Below are 15,208 nucleotides of genomic sequence, written 5' to 3' on the forward strand. Positions count from 1 at the left end.
TTTTTTTTAAGTGAATTGTTAGTCTGTGATTGTGATCCCAGAAAACTGAAGCTGTTTTTTCATCCACTGAAAAATACTGATCAGGAAAGAAATGGCCCCCTTCCCCAGTCCCGTATCTCCATACCTGATCCAGAATAACAGGCAATGGCAGCTGATAACAGCAAAGTTTTTGACCCATCTGGAAAGGCAGTCAACAAAATACTGGTTTTCCCAGTGTTTTGAACACTTTCCTCGACTCACCGAGCTCACACCACACAGGCACTGAAGATGCCAGACCTGCACTACGACTCCTGACCACGAGAGCTTGCAGGTGGCAGGTCAGTGCTCGTTGTAGGCAGAGCAGGCAGTTGTGGGGGGCAGCAGAATGATGAGGTGGCAAAATAGCCATGGTTAATTTGCTTATTTTGCCTAGGTAAGAGCCCTGGAAAGTCTGAGCCGCCAGCAGAGAAGTCCAGTGTATGGTACATGCCGTGACAGGGATTAGGACCACTGGCTTGCAGCAGAGCAGTCGCCGACCCTGTCTTTCTCATCCTGCAGTGGCAGCAGGAGCAGCAAAAAACCGTGCTCTCCCTCCCCTGAGCTCCATCCTCAGTCCGTTCCCGGTACAAGACACACAAACCAAGAGCCAGTCCTGCAGACTGCTTAGGTAGGCTTAGGAAACTCAGTCTCTGAAAACTAACCTCTTATTAAACCATGCAATCCTCTACAACTGAGTACAGGTATTAGAAATTTGGCCAGACTAGGTCACCTCTGGATTAACATTATTCCATCTAACAAAGTCTGGAAAGGTGTCATTGGTGATGGTAGTAGCTGTCTCCAACATCTAATCTGTTATTTCTTAACATGTCAGCTCCGACCCAAGAAAGTTTATCACCAGTTCTGTTGCCTTCCAAACATTCACAAAGTTAGCTCTTAAAAGTATTTCCAAATATCCCTTAGAACTAAAAACAAACACAGAAAAAAAACCAAATCCCACTGTAGTCTGCTGGTGCCCTGATACCACTGCATGTCTCTTACTGCTTAGATTTTTTTCTTGCTCTCCTCTATGTCTCCCTTAAGATGCAAATTTGAAGTTCTTTGAGAACAGGAACATTTTTTTTCCCCTGCTACTGTACAATGTCTTGGCAAATGGTCTGCTGGTGTTTGATTAGGGCTTTAAGCTACTATAACAATAGAAATAAATGGGACTAAAAGTATGCAGTTCAACATTTTGCAGCGATGATAGTTTTTGAATTCTGCAATAAAAGTTTAACCCAATATAGGTTTAGAGAGAATCTCTGTGAGCCTATGGTATCTAGAGTTACCTGAAAGCTCACGTCATTTGCGATCCTTTACTGTAGCTGAGTTTTTCAAACTTGCACAGTGTGAATTCTTTTTAAGGACAAATATCAAACGATGAACAGGAACAGGGTGATTTGTCATGAATAAATCTCAAAAAGTTCAGAACCTACACTCTAATGGGATATGCACCACAGGTTTTGAAAAGCTATCTGAAACTGAAGCAAAATTCATATTTTGTAAAGCAGAGTTTAGGGGACCATAGACTTTCTTACCCACGATGAATTTGGTTGTGTCATTCCATAGAAAGCATATCATAATTTAGATTAATGCTCATGACTGAGACAGAAACATTAGGTAATAGTAGGAAAATGAGGGAAGTGAATCTTAGAATCCAAAATAAGATTTCAATTTTCAGTAACAGCTACAGATAACAGAAGGAATACTCATGTGTTTTATTATTTTATTCAGAGTTTCCTATCTATCCCTAAAAAGGATTTTTCTTAATTTAAGAGAAAGAATAAAAGAGCTTTGGATTGAACTGCATCATCAGTGAACCAGACAATCCCAAACTGCTCAAGCATATCCGACATCTGCTTGAAGAACTCGATTGCAAATAGCAGGAGAGAGTTTCCATTACAGTACACACAGAGCTGGGTTGGGAGAAGCAGCATTAGAAAGTGTTATTCCCATTTAGTAATTATGCCTTGATTGTTGTTTATATGTTTGCTCTACTGTAACTTGCTTGCCTTAGGGTGGCACTACTGCTAGAGAAAACACAAAAGTAATTTAGTTTTAAAGGGGAAATGAAAGTTTTAAAGTAGTTTAACATTTCTGTAAAACTGTAATGATTGGAGATGACTGGATTAAGTCGATAAAGAGTACTAATTTCAATAGTAACTCATGCCTTAATTCTCCTCACAGCAAACAACCTCCCTCCCTCCTTTTTGGCACACAATATAAATACTCTTTACACCACAATCAATGGAATCTGGGAGAAAAAAAAAAAAAATTTTATTCCTCAGACGCTTCATAAAGACCAAATTTCCCCAAAGCTCTTATTTACTCCTATGGAAATGGCATTGGTTCTGTAATGAGGTGTAATCACCAACACATCGTTCATGTTCTCTTACTCTCTTCTAGATTTACCACTCAGTTTCTCCACCGGTGTCTGTGATCTCAGAAGAGTTAGGATGCGATGATAAATCTGTTTTAGGCAATGCATTGATACCAGTGATCACATTAAAAAAGTCAATATTACCAAGACACAACTCTGCAGATGACAGTCAGGGGCACTGAATGATCATGCAGAGGTGGGAACATGCCAGGACATCAGTTATTTCTTGCACCCCTAGATAAATGCAGTGGCTGAGTGGAAACTTCCTGGAGGTGTGTCCCCCTGCCCCCCTCCAAGATGTTTCCACCTCTACATCTAATAAAAACTCGAGCACACGTGGTGGTGTGGGTGGGTGTACCTGTGACCATGCCTGCTGGGGAGCTGCCATTCCTCACTCTGTTTTGGTCTAGCTAACGGGCATTTGCTCACTTCCACAATGTGTTACAGCGGTCAGCATTTGGCCCCAGAGAATATTGTGTGATTAATGCATCAAAAGACTTGTCTTAAAATCCTCCTCCCCTTGCTTTCCAGCTTCTTATTCTCTCAGTTACATTTTCTCTTTGCTCCTTTCTGCAAACCCTAGTGTAAATGTTTTTTGAGTAATTAATGTGTCAAATACCAGACCTGAATTTTCATGGGCAATTAGTAGGCTGAATAAAGCCAGCAAAATGCATTTCAGTTTTAATAGTGAATTGTGGCTCATTTGCTGTTTTGCAGAAATATATCCTGAAATACGGAGAGCTTCATATGCCTGTACACTTTTTATTTCTGTTTCATATACCAAAGCTCCCCCTTCTTTTCTATTTTTCACCACATACAAGATGCTGCTTGTAGTCTATTACAATTTGCATATTGTCCTTCTGCCTCATCGATAATTGATCAGGTTAACATCTGCTTTCTGCTAGTGCCAGGAGAAATATGTTTGTTTCTACAGGACTGTGTAATTCCTCAGGCCCCCGCAGAATTGCACTTCCCAAAAGAGAGTTGCCTTGTGCCCCCCGAAGCTGCACAAGGCACAGCAGAAAACATGCAACGTGCCCGTGTGCGCTGTGCTTCAGCACACATACCTCCCTGAGGAGGCACAGGAGAGGCTTCAGGACTGTGTAAGGGTTTACCAGCTTACTTGCTGTGCCACAATGTGTAATTGTGTAACGAAAAGTGCTAAGTCTGTTGTAGGCAATGCAAGAGCATTGTAAGTAGTCTAACTATTAAGCAGGAACCCCACACTCCTGAAGACCTGCTGAAAGCACGAGATGTTCAGCGTAAGGAGAGAAGGTGAAGGCTTGAAAAACTGCCTAGAGAGAAGAGCTAGTGTGCAGTTTTACCAATGGGACATATATTTCCAATGAAATTTAGAAATGTGGAAACTACATCGCTTTGATATTACAGGACTATTAGAAAGACTTTTATGCTCTCCACTGTTTCTGGGGATTTAGCTGTCTGATTCAAAAAATACCTGAATCCGAATCAGTTCAGCTTAGAGACAAGCAGTCAAAATGATTAGCAAGGCAAGGAGATGGTTCAGTCTCAAGGACACATCACACTAGTCTGACTGGCACAATCCATCACAGGTTGGATGTTTCATAATTGTACGCCACAAATTTGTAAATAATCTCTTTCTCAGTGTCTATGTTGACAAGGAATAATATATGAGAGAGCTCCCTTGTTAGGTTACCTTCCATCTAGACAGACCACCCTGACACTTAAGTGTACCAAGTGCATCTTTAGGAGACGCCTAAGGAGCATCAGAGAAAGATGAGATCAAACAAGGCAGTAAGGCAGAGGCATGCCATGACCTGAAGGGCAGTCTGACCTTCCCACCCAAAAGAACTGCCTTTCTTGGGTACAGATAAAAGTGTTGAGCTTAGGATAGAGAGTACACAACTAGGCTTTCAACGTGCTGTTCTATTTTCCTAAATACAGTGTGCCTTTGGAGGAATATATTTTCTATCATTAAAAGACTGCCACTGTCATTGGAATCTACAATTTTAAGCACATCTAGATAAATTCCTATTAGCACCAAAATACAAATTATCACTGCAACACACAAATGAATACAACATCCCATCAATGCCATTGGACCCAAAGTGCTTTCACCCAGAGGTAAGTAGAGTAAGGCAGGACAGTCACACAAAGCCTAGTACGTGGGAGGGATAAATGTGCAGATCATGTTCTGTCCATCCTTAATAAAGAATGAAGATTAAAAGCACAGTTACCGATTGAGGAAAGTACAATGATTGCTATAATTTCAGAGAGAGATATAATTTGTCAATGATCAGTACACAATGTCACATGGGATGACAATTTCTAAATGCAATTAGTATCTTCAGGTGAACAGGAGACAAAATGCAACCACTATATTATTTTGGAAAGTACCAAGCACCCACTGTAGAGGGTAAAGCCCTCTGGAGGTACCTCTACTTGGACTTGCCTGACTCCATATCACTACCCTGGGGTCCTCCTGTGCAGGACAATATAACTGGACTCTTTGCTCACCTGGATGAATCTGTTGCTGTCAGGCACCTGGTGTTGCAGTGTTATAAAACTCCTGTGTTTTATATACACAGGGATAACAAGGTTACTTTTCCACATTTCACTTACTCAATGCATAGCAGTATAGGTTTCTATAGATCACATTAAAAACCCCAGAAATTCATTCTGGAAAGGAGAACATCTTCCTCCTCACTTCACGTACATGATTCATAACCCACTCCCACCTCCCCAAGACCTATACTGTAGGCAACAGAACCTCTAATAACCTTAAGGGAAAATAAAATACATCAAGGAGGATCAAGCAGAGTTGCAGCAGTCAAACCCTGCACCAGACACACAGGCAGGTCCCTGCTACAAAGCCAAGAAACAGACAAAGAAAAATGAGTTGTCAAGGAGATGATTCTACTGAAGAGACTCCTCCTGGAGCTGGACATCTGGGTGCTTCACATGCCAACTTTAAATCATCAGTCAGCTGGGAGGGGGGAGGGGGCAAAACAGGAATAAATTTTACATTGCCAGTGCTGGGGACCGGTGGGCATCTGCAGTATCAACCACGTGCTGCAACTGCATGCTGCTGGCTCTCTACTTTAAATGTCTGCTCAACGGGGCCAGAGCAACACCCTTGCAGTTAACTTGCTCTAAAAGGCTTTCCAGCTGCTTTTTGTGGATCTAAGTTTCATTTTAAAGCTATAACTCTTGAGTGTTTAGCCGTCATGACAGCAGGTCTCTCTTCTACTTTTTTTTTTTTTTAATTGCACAGAGCTGAACTAAACTCATTTGTACGGATAACATGAAAACAATAATAAAACTGATCATTGCTCCAGACAAATACAAAGCCATATCCTGAGATAGGCATGCCTCCTAAAGAAGAGCTCCAGGCCAGTTACTCAAGCCTATGTCCTCCCATTTCCCAAACTATTCTGGGTTTTGGTGTATTTTCAATGCAGTGCTTTTTAAGGACAGCATATTTCTGGACAATTAAGACCATCAACCGCATGTACAAACGTTCTGCAGAGAAGCTTGCAGCAAAATTGTCTTATAAGCCCACCTTTTTCATCTACAATATAAATCTTCAGCACTTGGATACATGTAATACTGTATGCAAGAAGCTTCTGATCATCACGTGGATATCAGCAATGCATGTGTATCTCTGGTACAATACTGGGGTCCCAGCTTTAAACTCTCAAATCCAGCCCTTGAAGGAACCAGAAAACAAAGAAAAAGGCATAACCTTAAAACATTAAGCAAAATGAAAGTGCACAGTACTTTCTGTTTACAAGGACCTGCAAATCCATGCAGGGGTTTAAATATACTGATAACTGCAGCTGGGAAAAAAAAAAGAAAATCTATAGCCGGAGAAAAATATCATGGTTAGCATTTCAGCTTTAAGAGAAGTTTAAAGTTCTTTCTACAATAGCAGGGGTAAGGATGTCATTCATCTTCAGTTTCAGCAATAAGCCTGAATCTACTCTCCTTTCAAGCCTTGTTCATCATACGCACCATGCTCAGAGCTTGTGTTTTTCCTTAGTTTACTGATGGTCTTATTATATCCTTATTCATGAGAGAAACACTTTATTCCCTTAGTATTAAAATTGTCTTCTGTGAAAGGGGAGAGGTTGTGAAGTGAGGTATAATTTACAGTTTCAGAATAGTGGAATAACTTTGGTTATAAATCTGTAGCATTCATGGGTTTTCTACCTAAAGACAGGGAGACTTACAACCAGCAAAACAGCAAAGGCCCAGTTAACCTATTCACTTACATAAGGGAAGACTGACAAGTATACAACAGGGAGAGCACTACTGCACATGAAATATGCGTTGAAGATGAATTAATGAGAGTGGCTTAGAATGACTGTGGTTGTCTACCTCAATTTCATGCTCCACTCAAAACCAGCAATATAAGTTTCCCAGTATGTCTATTTGCTGATCAAGTTTCAGTTCAAGATTTGAACTACTTAATATTTCTATTTGAAAGGAAGGTTGTCTACACAAAATAACATTTGAGTCAAATACGCACTGGCTGTCTCAATGTCCTTCTAATTAATGCAAGAACAAAACTGAAGCTTTTAAGGTGGCCCCTGAAGCCAAGAAATTACCATTAGCTTCATTAAGGCTATGTATTACAGTATTTGCCACATAATCCTTAGCCAACATTTCCAATTAAATCACCAGGATGCTTCCTTTGCTCCAATCCAAGACCAGCAGATCCTCTGTCCCTGTTGCTGAAATCCACATTACAAAGATTTTGAAATCTATTAAATTTATCTGCCAAAAAGGAGTCCGTTACCACTGGCAGGACAGGATGGTGAAAACACCAGTTTCTGCTCACAAGGTTATCAGCTGTCTTTTCCATGAACTTTGTTTCATATGTTTTCATAACCTTTAAGTTTCATTTTTGTTTGAACTCAGAGCTATCACACTTCTGGTCAGCTCTGGAACCCTCATAGTTATCAGCACTTCATCCTACTGACAAAAATCCCCTGGAAGTTACAAGAACATATCAGAAAAAAATACCAAACCGCAGCCCACTGAAAAATATTTCCTGTACCTGTACAGAAAGAGAAAACCACCAAGACTCAGATAAAAAAGTTCAGACACATAAATCAGACTTAACCCTCACTTGCACCTTCTATTAAGGCTTAAACCTAAAACTATGTGCTATTAGCTTGGGTTTTGGTTTAAAAATGAGCTAGCAATGGCATAGTAACCAAGCAACAGTAATTGCTTCTCTGAGATTAAACTACAACATGACATTAAAGCTCTGCTACTGAACTTCCCTACAAAGGTGCAAAATTTTTTGCAGGCAGAAGTTAATTATGTAGCAGGGCAATTTCAATTTAAGTTGCAAGCGCCTCTGAGCTGTATGGAGGCAGGACACAATGAGGTCAAGAGTTCAGTCTACCTGAGTTTTAAATCTAGAGGAAGATTATTGTAGCTTCCAATTTTTAATTGATGCATTCAGCCTCTCAAAATAATTTCAACTAAATCAAAATAAATGACCCTAAAGAACTGCTACCCAATAATATTATTGGACTCTACAGATTTTACTGTAGCTGTGCTTGTTAGAATTTCACTTTTAAAGTGATGATACTACCATGAATAAGAACTAGAGGGCATTGTGTATCTTATAACCAAACTAGAAAGTTCAAGCTACTCTTTATGACCGTTCAAACCTATTCTAAGACAACTAGCATGGCGCTTTCTGTTTACAGATATGAAATGACTCCTTTGGGGCTAATTATCTCAACTTGAGAGTACCATCATGTTACAAAAGATATCCATCTTTTCCTTTTACACATTTAGATTCTTTCATTTTTTTATATAAATAAATTAAGAATTAAGGGTACAAGCAGCTTTCTTAATTTGACAGAGTTATGCAGGTCATGTGATATTCAGGTATGAAAAATTTAAAGCCATATCTAGGTTCTAGGACAGTTTTCTGAGGTTAGCTGGAAAAAGGAAAGTGACATTTTGCAATCCACAATATCCTTTAGTTTGATATAGCTGGATAGACCAGAGCAAATATCATCTGGAGCATCAGCTGACTGTAAAGAATGTGAGAAGTAGATGAAGGTGAAAGGAAGCACTTCTGACAAATGCTGAAAGCAAACTAGAATCCTGGAATGGCTAAAAGCTTGTGAAACTTGGAACTACTTTGCCACGGTTTTCCTCCCTGAGCTCTGACAAGACTATTAGGTTTTTCTATGCTTCTGTTCTCCATCTGAAAAATGAGAATATCACTTCTCATTTCTCTCCCTTAGAGGACGGGGTGAAGATAAACCTACAGAAATCACAGAAAACACTACGTTATTAGAGGTCCTGTGAAATCTAAAGTTCCTGAGGCGAACAGATTGGACAGAAAGATAAGACAAAGTTCAAAAGAGCTTGAGGAACAGGCATGTCTGAGAAATAAAGTAGTGGTTGATAGTTTCAACACTGGAATGCTAATTGACACCACTTTGGCACTTGCAAATCAATGACACGCTAGATGCCATACTCAGCACATACTCAGTGGAACAGTTAGGTGCAGGGTTACGCTTACTGTATTTGTTTTATATGGATTATAGTCCGAGCGATGGACCCCTGCAACAGGCTGAGGTCATATTGTTCCCTGCTGAGGAAACCATGAGTTTCACCACAGGTGGGAGACGTTTTTTGCTCCCCAGCCGCCTTCATTGCTGCCGAGTACAGGAGTGGCTCTTACAGACACACAGGGCCATGCCAAGAGTCAGTTGCTTAAACAGTTTCCTCACACCAGAAGGCACAGAAGCGTTTTTGTCACTTGCACAGCAGTTGCCATTAAGAAGTCAATGTTTGCCAACATATCAACCCAGTAGGCTGCAATTGTCCCATATGCTTAGAATATGGCATTTCTGTGGTAACCGTCAAATATCCAAATGCTAATAGTGATTGTTCGCCAAATATTGTTATTTTAACTCCTTTCTCAGAGCCAAGAAGGAAATGGACTTCTCGCCAAGCTCCTCCTCAGCCCCCCACTACTTTTCAGTAAAATTCTCTTCTGTTTTCATTACAGGGTCAATGATACAATTCTTATCATCTTTCACCATTATAGCAGTTTCTTTTCATGTCCACTTTTAACAAGACAATAAACACTTTGCTTCTGAAGTATGGAGGAAGAAATCAACATGTACTCTGTCTGATATTCAAGTGATAGTATATGATGAACAGATGAGTCCTAGAAAACTTGCTTTTGCCATGACAAAGCAAGTGTCCAGTATTTCCCAGCTGAATGTAGAAGATTAGAGCATTTAGCCTTGTAGAGAGGAAACATCTGGAATACATATCCAATTCATAGCTCCAGATCACATATATTAAGCTTTAACATACAAATATTAGTATTCCAGTATCACAGCTAATTTGAAGATCACTGTTCTGAGAATTTGAGTTAGAAAGAAATGTGATCAGCAATAAAAAATATGTAGCTGAATACAGTACTGCCTTGTGGCCTTGCAGGGAAGACTGAAGGAAGCCAGTCTCTGAAAGGTGTGTGTATGTTCACAGATATTTGCTTTTCAAGAGGTGGGAACTGCACTGAAATCTGAATGAGCCTGAGTCCTCCGGTAAGTTCCTCACCAATTTGCTGCACAGATGTGAATTAGTCCCTTACAGGCAGAACACAAGAAGCTATGATCAGAAGCTGAATTTTTAACTTTTGCTTTCCTACAAAATGACCAGAACCTTCTTGCTGATATTAAACTATCAAATTTTAATACTGTTATCTTGCATGTTGCCTTTATTATCTGTCACATTAGGTTCATTGAGTTTTGTATTTGCCCTCCTTCTTCCCAGAGGTAAGCTATTCAACTTAAATTTCAAGCACAGATTGCAAAAACATCCCCACTGGCCTTACAGCCAAGTAATGCTCTTTAATTAAGATAAGGGAACTGGTTCAAACTAAATAAGAACCAGCCCAGACTTCAGACCAAAGTTTGAAGAGAACTTCTTTATTATCAAAGAAAATTAATTTCTGCCCAACGTCTCGCTTTTTCTTTGACATCTCTGACGTCTCACTTATTTTTTGGAACCCTTTTTTGTCTGACACACTGTGGACAGAACACCCATCTACTTTGTTCTGTAATGTGTTAAAAATATACTATTTGTGATATATAGTTAGAGGCTTCGTGGTTCACTGGTTAGCAGTCATTGTCTACAGCATCCTGGACATTTAAATTTCTTTGAAGTTATGTTTAATCTGTACATTCTTGATATTTACCTAAATGTCCAATTCTGTGTTGACTCATGCTCCTGGCACTGGTGATACCCTATTGCAAAGGATTCCTTTAAGCCATAATAATGTGGAAAACAATTCCCTTGTATTAAGGTGCTTGTTTGTTTGTCTGTTTCTTAGTATCACATCATGTGCTGAAAAACTTCTTGACTTTGGGCCTCACTTCCCTGAAGCTTGAGGTTTGCAACAGAAGATGCGGGATTTAAATAAAGGAGCTAATGTGTACCCTGCAAAACATGCCAGGCCTTTTAAGAATGGCATGGCTGAATGAAGCCATGTTAATAAACATCTAGAGACCAAAGGAAGGAAACATATTTGAAATGGGTTTCCCTGGTTCTGGCTGGGTGAAATAATATTTAATGGCTTGGGAGAGGGGGCAGAGAAAGCTGGAAGTGCACATCAGAGAGCAGTGCAATGGACACCAAAACCTAGCACAGTTTCCACCCTCTGCTTGCTGTTTGACCTTGAGAACCTCTCTGCCTCCTTCCTCTGGCAGAAAGGGTTTCACTGTATTTTCTAAGCCACTTTAAGATCTGCATAGGAAAGTTACTATCATGTAATTCCCATTCATTGAAATATAAGCAAAATCAAAATAACCATCAATGTCAGATTATAGTTTTATAGCATGACAACACAGATAATGTTTGCTCTCTCTCTAACACAAACCCATAAATCCTCAGTGGATTAACCTTTCAGAAACCCTTGCCAACTGTTCCTGCCACTACAGCACAGTTCAAAATCTCAAGCTGCCAAAGAGCTCTGTTGCTGTTTTCAGAACACAGCAATCAATCATGTTAAGGAAGGGAAGATGCAAGAGCAGATTAAGCAGAGGCAGAAATGTTAACTTTAGAAGCAAGAATCTAACTTTAGTTTTTATCACAACCAAATATAACTCAGAAAACTATGAGAAGCTCCCTCAATTTCCCCTGCTTGTGTAGAGGATCACTTCAGCTTCATCAGACTCTTCAGCTCATCACACAAATGTACCTCTGTTACACAGCACAACTTGTGCTTTGGAGATCTGCAATCAGCGCAAAAAATAAATGCAACAGATGACGGCACCTCCTGCACAAGCTTCAGCTCCTGGAAAGACCATGAGTATAAATTCTCCTGGAAGAGCTTACATTCGTAAATGCTCTGATCCATGCTTGCTGATGCTAAATCTGAACTATCCACCTGTGAATGTGTTCAAATTAGTTAGCTGGCATGGTAGTTGTGCTACAACAAGGTCAATGTGAGCTGCAGTTTCTGCCCAAGAGCTGGATAAGTTCTCTAGGCTAGGCTTCTCATTCATGGCCGTAGGAATTTCCTGAAAGGTCAATCTCGTTATATTTTATTTTATAAATCTGCTAATTTTCCTTTGTGTTACATGATTCTACAGATAAAGAAGGATTACAGCCCAAATCTCTGTGTGTGCATGTGTAAAGAAATGCTTTATATTATCTATGCTATTCATAAAATACATGCAATAGATGCATGCATACAAATACTAGAGTTTGGCTTCCTAGTTTTTATATAGAGAAAATCTGTGCATGTGTATAAATATACACACGTAGGCCTGTTATACACCCAGGGCTCTTTGAACATCAATGTAATTTAATTACTCTTAGGCAATGATATTCCTTTAACTGAAGGTATTTTCTTTCTGAGATATAAATATAGTATTTTCTTTTTTAAAGCATACATGGGCTCTCCTTAGTTCCATCAAATTTTTATTTTCCTTTTTTTCCCTAGGGGGAGAATGCATGAATGCTACTGTCATAAAAATTAATGGAAAGGAAAAAGAAAGCAAACCAAACCTAAATCTAGCCTGGTCAGACTAATGATGTGGGTGATGTTAAATGAAACCAGAGGAGTAAACATGCAAAGGTGACCAGCATTAAGATGATATCCCAGCTCCCAAACCCATGGTATAAGGCTTTCACTAGAGATTTGCTGCAGATCCACTCCCAAAGCAGGGTGAGGGATGATACCAGAGCTGAGGCTCGCAACAATACAGCCTGAGAGCTAGTGATAGCAGCACTTCTTAAGGCTTTCAATATCTAACTTCTAGTCTGTGTGCAAGGGGGAAATTGCATATATTTACTTGTCTCTTGGAGGGATCGCACAGCTAAGTTCATTAAAGCTCACCAAGGACTTCAAAATTAGGAACAAACATTGCAGAAAAATAACTATTAGGCCTTATAGTGTAGTCATGGGAGTATGATGAAAGGAAGAGAGAGCAGAAGACTGAGAGCACCTTCTGAATTTCTAGATGTGCTCAGATCATTTGTTCTGACTGTAAATGAGCACCCTATTCCACCCTTTGTGGAAAAAAAAAAAAACAAGACAGTTACAATCTCTGGATTAGGGATGCGAAAACTACATCATACATAATAAACTTTTCACCTAGAGGTGTCCAAAGATTGTAGTCTCTTATTTGCTCCATTTTAATACCAGGGCAATTCCATGGACTTCAAGGGACTCACTATTTCTGTAGGTCCCGCTTGAGCAAATCCTTTACATACACAGCTAATCCCAGTGAACTCATCCCTACTGGGATCCCCACACATTGAGCCACGCTGCCTGGAGCCAAAGGTAATGCATAAACCTGGAGGGCTCAGTTGATCTGCTCAAGTGTTTAAGCAGAAGCATGTGCCTACGCGTTCCCTGGAGACCGTAGTCCCCTCCCATTTCAGATCGAAGGGATGTTATTCATCGCTGTTATCCCGTGTCACTGCAGAATATATAAGAAATAAAACCAGCTTGCTGTAACCAATAAACAGCCAGATCACCCTCAAGGTTACATATTACAAGTGTATCTGCTTTAAAATTCTCCTAAGGTCAAAGAAATAGCAGAGATATTATCTAGCGATCTTCACACGTTTCCTGTTTTCAGTGTCCTAACAGCAACCCTTGCATCCGTGGATGCAAGATTTCCCACAAATTTTAGTTTCCCTGTATTGTAAATACATGCTTTAGCATCTGCCTGTGTTCCCTTTCTGCTCTGGGAGGATTTGAATGCTGCAGGTGGACTTTGGGAGCTGCTCTGCCTTGTCGTCAGGATGCAAACGGCAGGTTTGAATTCGTTTAACTGATGCATGTATCATACAGAGAATAGCTGTGGCAGACATAACTTGATGCATTAGTAGTCAAGATGAGTAACCTTTTTATTCCAGTACGTAGCACTTATTGTTGCTGCCAGGCTGATTTACAGTCACTCGGCTTTGACGTGAGTGGAGGAGTTCTGTTTCTTTCCGAGTCGGACCAAGAGTGTAAGTGTGAGCTTACAAACATATTGATCCAAAACACACGCACTCACAAAAGGCATGGGAGAAGGACAAAGTATCAATTCAAGTTACATCTCTTGCTCCGAAATAGTTTTTAAGGCTTAAAAGAAAACAAACAAACCCCTGCAGTCTTATCAAAGACCGTAGAAAAAAACAGCAACATGCTTGCTCTTTCTCTCTCACACACACACACACACAGTTGGAGCTGTGATGCAAACATGGATTTCATTTTAAACATGGAAACCATCACTGTAATTTGTACTTCTAGAAGAAAAAAAAAAAGTAGGATTTATTCTCTGATGTTTATACAGCACAAGAGGATTTGCCAGCTCAAATAATGAAAAATAAAAAGCTATTTCTTAGCTGGAAAACAGAAGGGGAGCTAAATCTGCTCACTGCCAAATGGCTGTTTTAGGACTCCAGTGGTTTGGATTGAAGGGTCTAGAGAACCACCTGCAGAAAAGCAAGTTGGGAAGCTTGGGAAGGAAGAAATGAATTTAGGGAAACAACCTTGCATTTGGAGGAGCTAAATTGGCTGAAGTTGATTTGAAAGACCAAAGCTCCCTGATGGCTGATGGAACGGGAGTGGGGATTTCAGTGGAGAGCACAGAGCTGCCACTGGAAATGGTGCATTCGGGTGATACTTACTGATCGTTGTAATCATAAGTTTCAAATACTCTTTCAGAATCTTCAAGTGTAATTTCACCATTTCAATGGTTTAAGAGGTAAGTAAGACAGCCTCAGGGACAGACTCTGTATCACCCACTTCTTATGTAGTTCCCTCTACTTTTAAAATGCTGATAAGCTAATTTCCACATCTAAATTTTAATTGGACATATTGAATTACTTTAAAACCTGTCTTCTATGAAGACAGAAATATGCTATATTTTCTACAAAGATAAAATTGTTCTTAGCAAACCTGAATATCTTCATTTCCCAACTCTGCAGTTGCAGAATTACTGCATCTGAGATCTTCCTTCCAAAGAAAGAACCATTCTAATTTCCACCATCCTACTGTCCACAGTGCAGTTGCTAGGATTGATTCTTTACTCACCTTATCTTACAATATCACCTATTCCTATGCATTCTTAATATCTAGTAAGCATGAACATGATTTAGACCCACGTGGTTTTATATTGGATGCACTTACTATAAAGCAGGAAAAGATCGAGCTCTTTTTTAAAAAGTCATTGACCCACACGTGCAGTTACACAACTATGGATCCCTGCGGTAGACACAGCAGAAAGGTAACCCGTGTGGCACTGCTGCATTACGGCACAGCCAGTGTACCTAGGCTCGCAT

The sequence above is a fragment of the Harpia harpyja genome, chromosome 21 (genome assembly GCF_026419915.1).
Source record: "Harpia harpyja isolate bHarHar1 chromosome 21, bHarHar1 primary haplotype, whole genome shotgun sequence".
Classification (NCBI taxonomy): Eukaryota; Metazoa; Chordata; class Aves; order Accipitriformes; family Accipitridae; genus Harpia; species Harpia harpyja.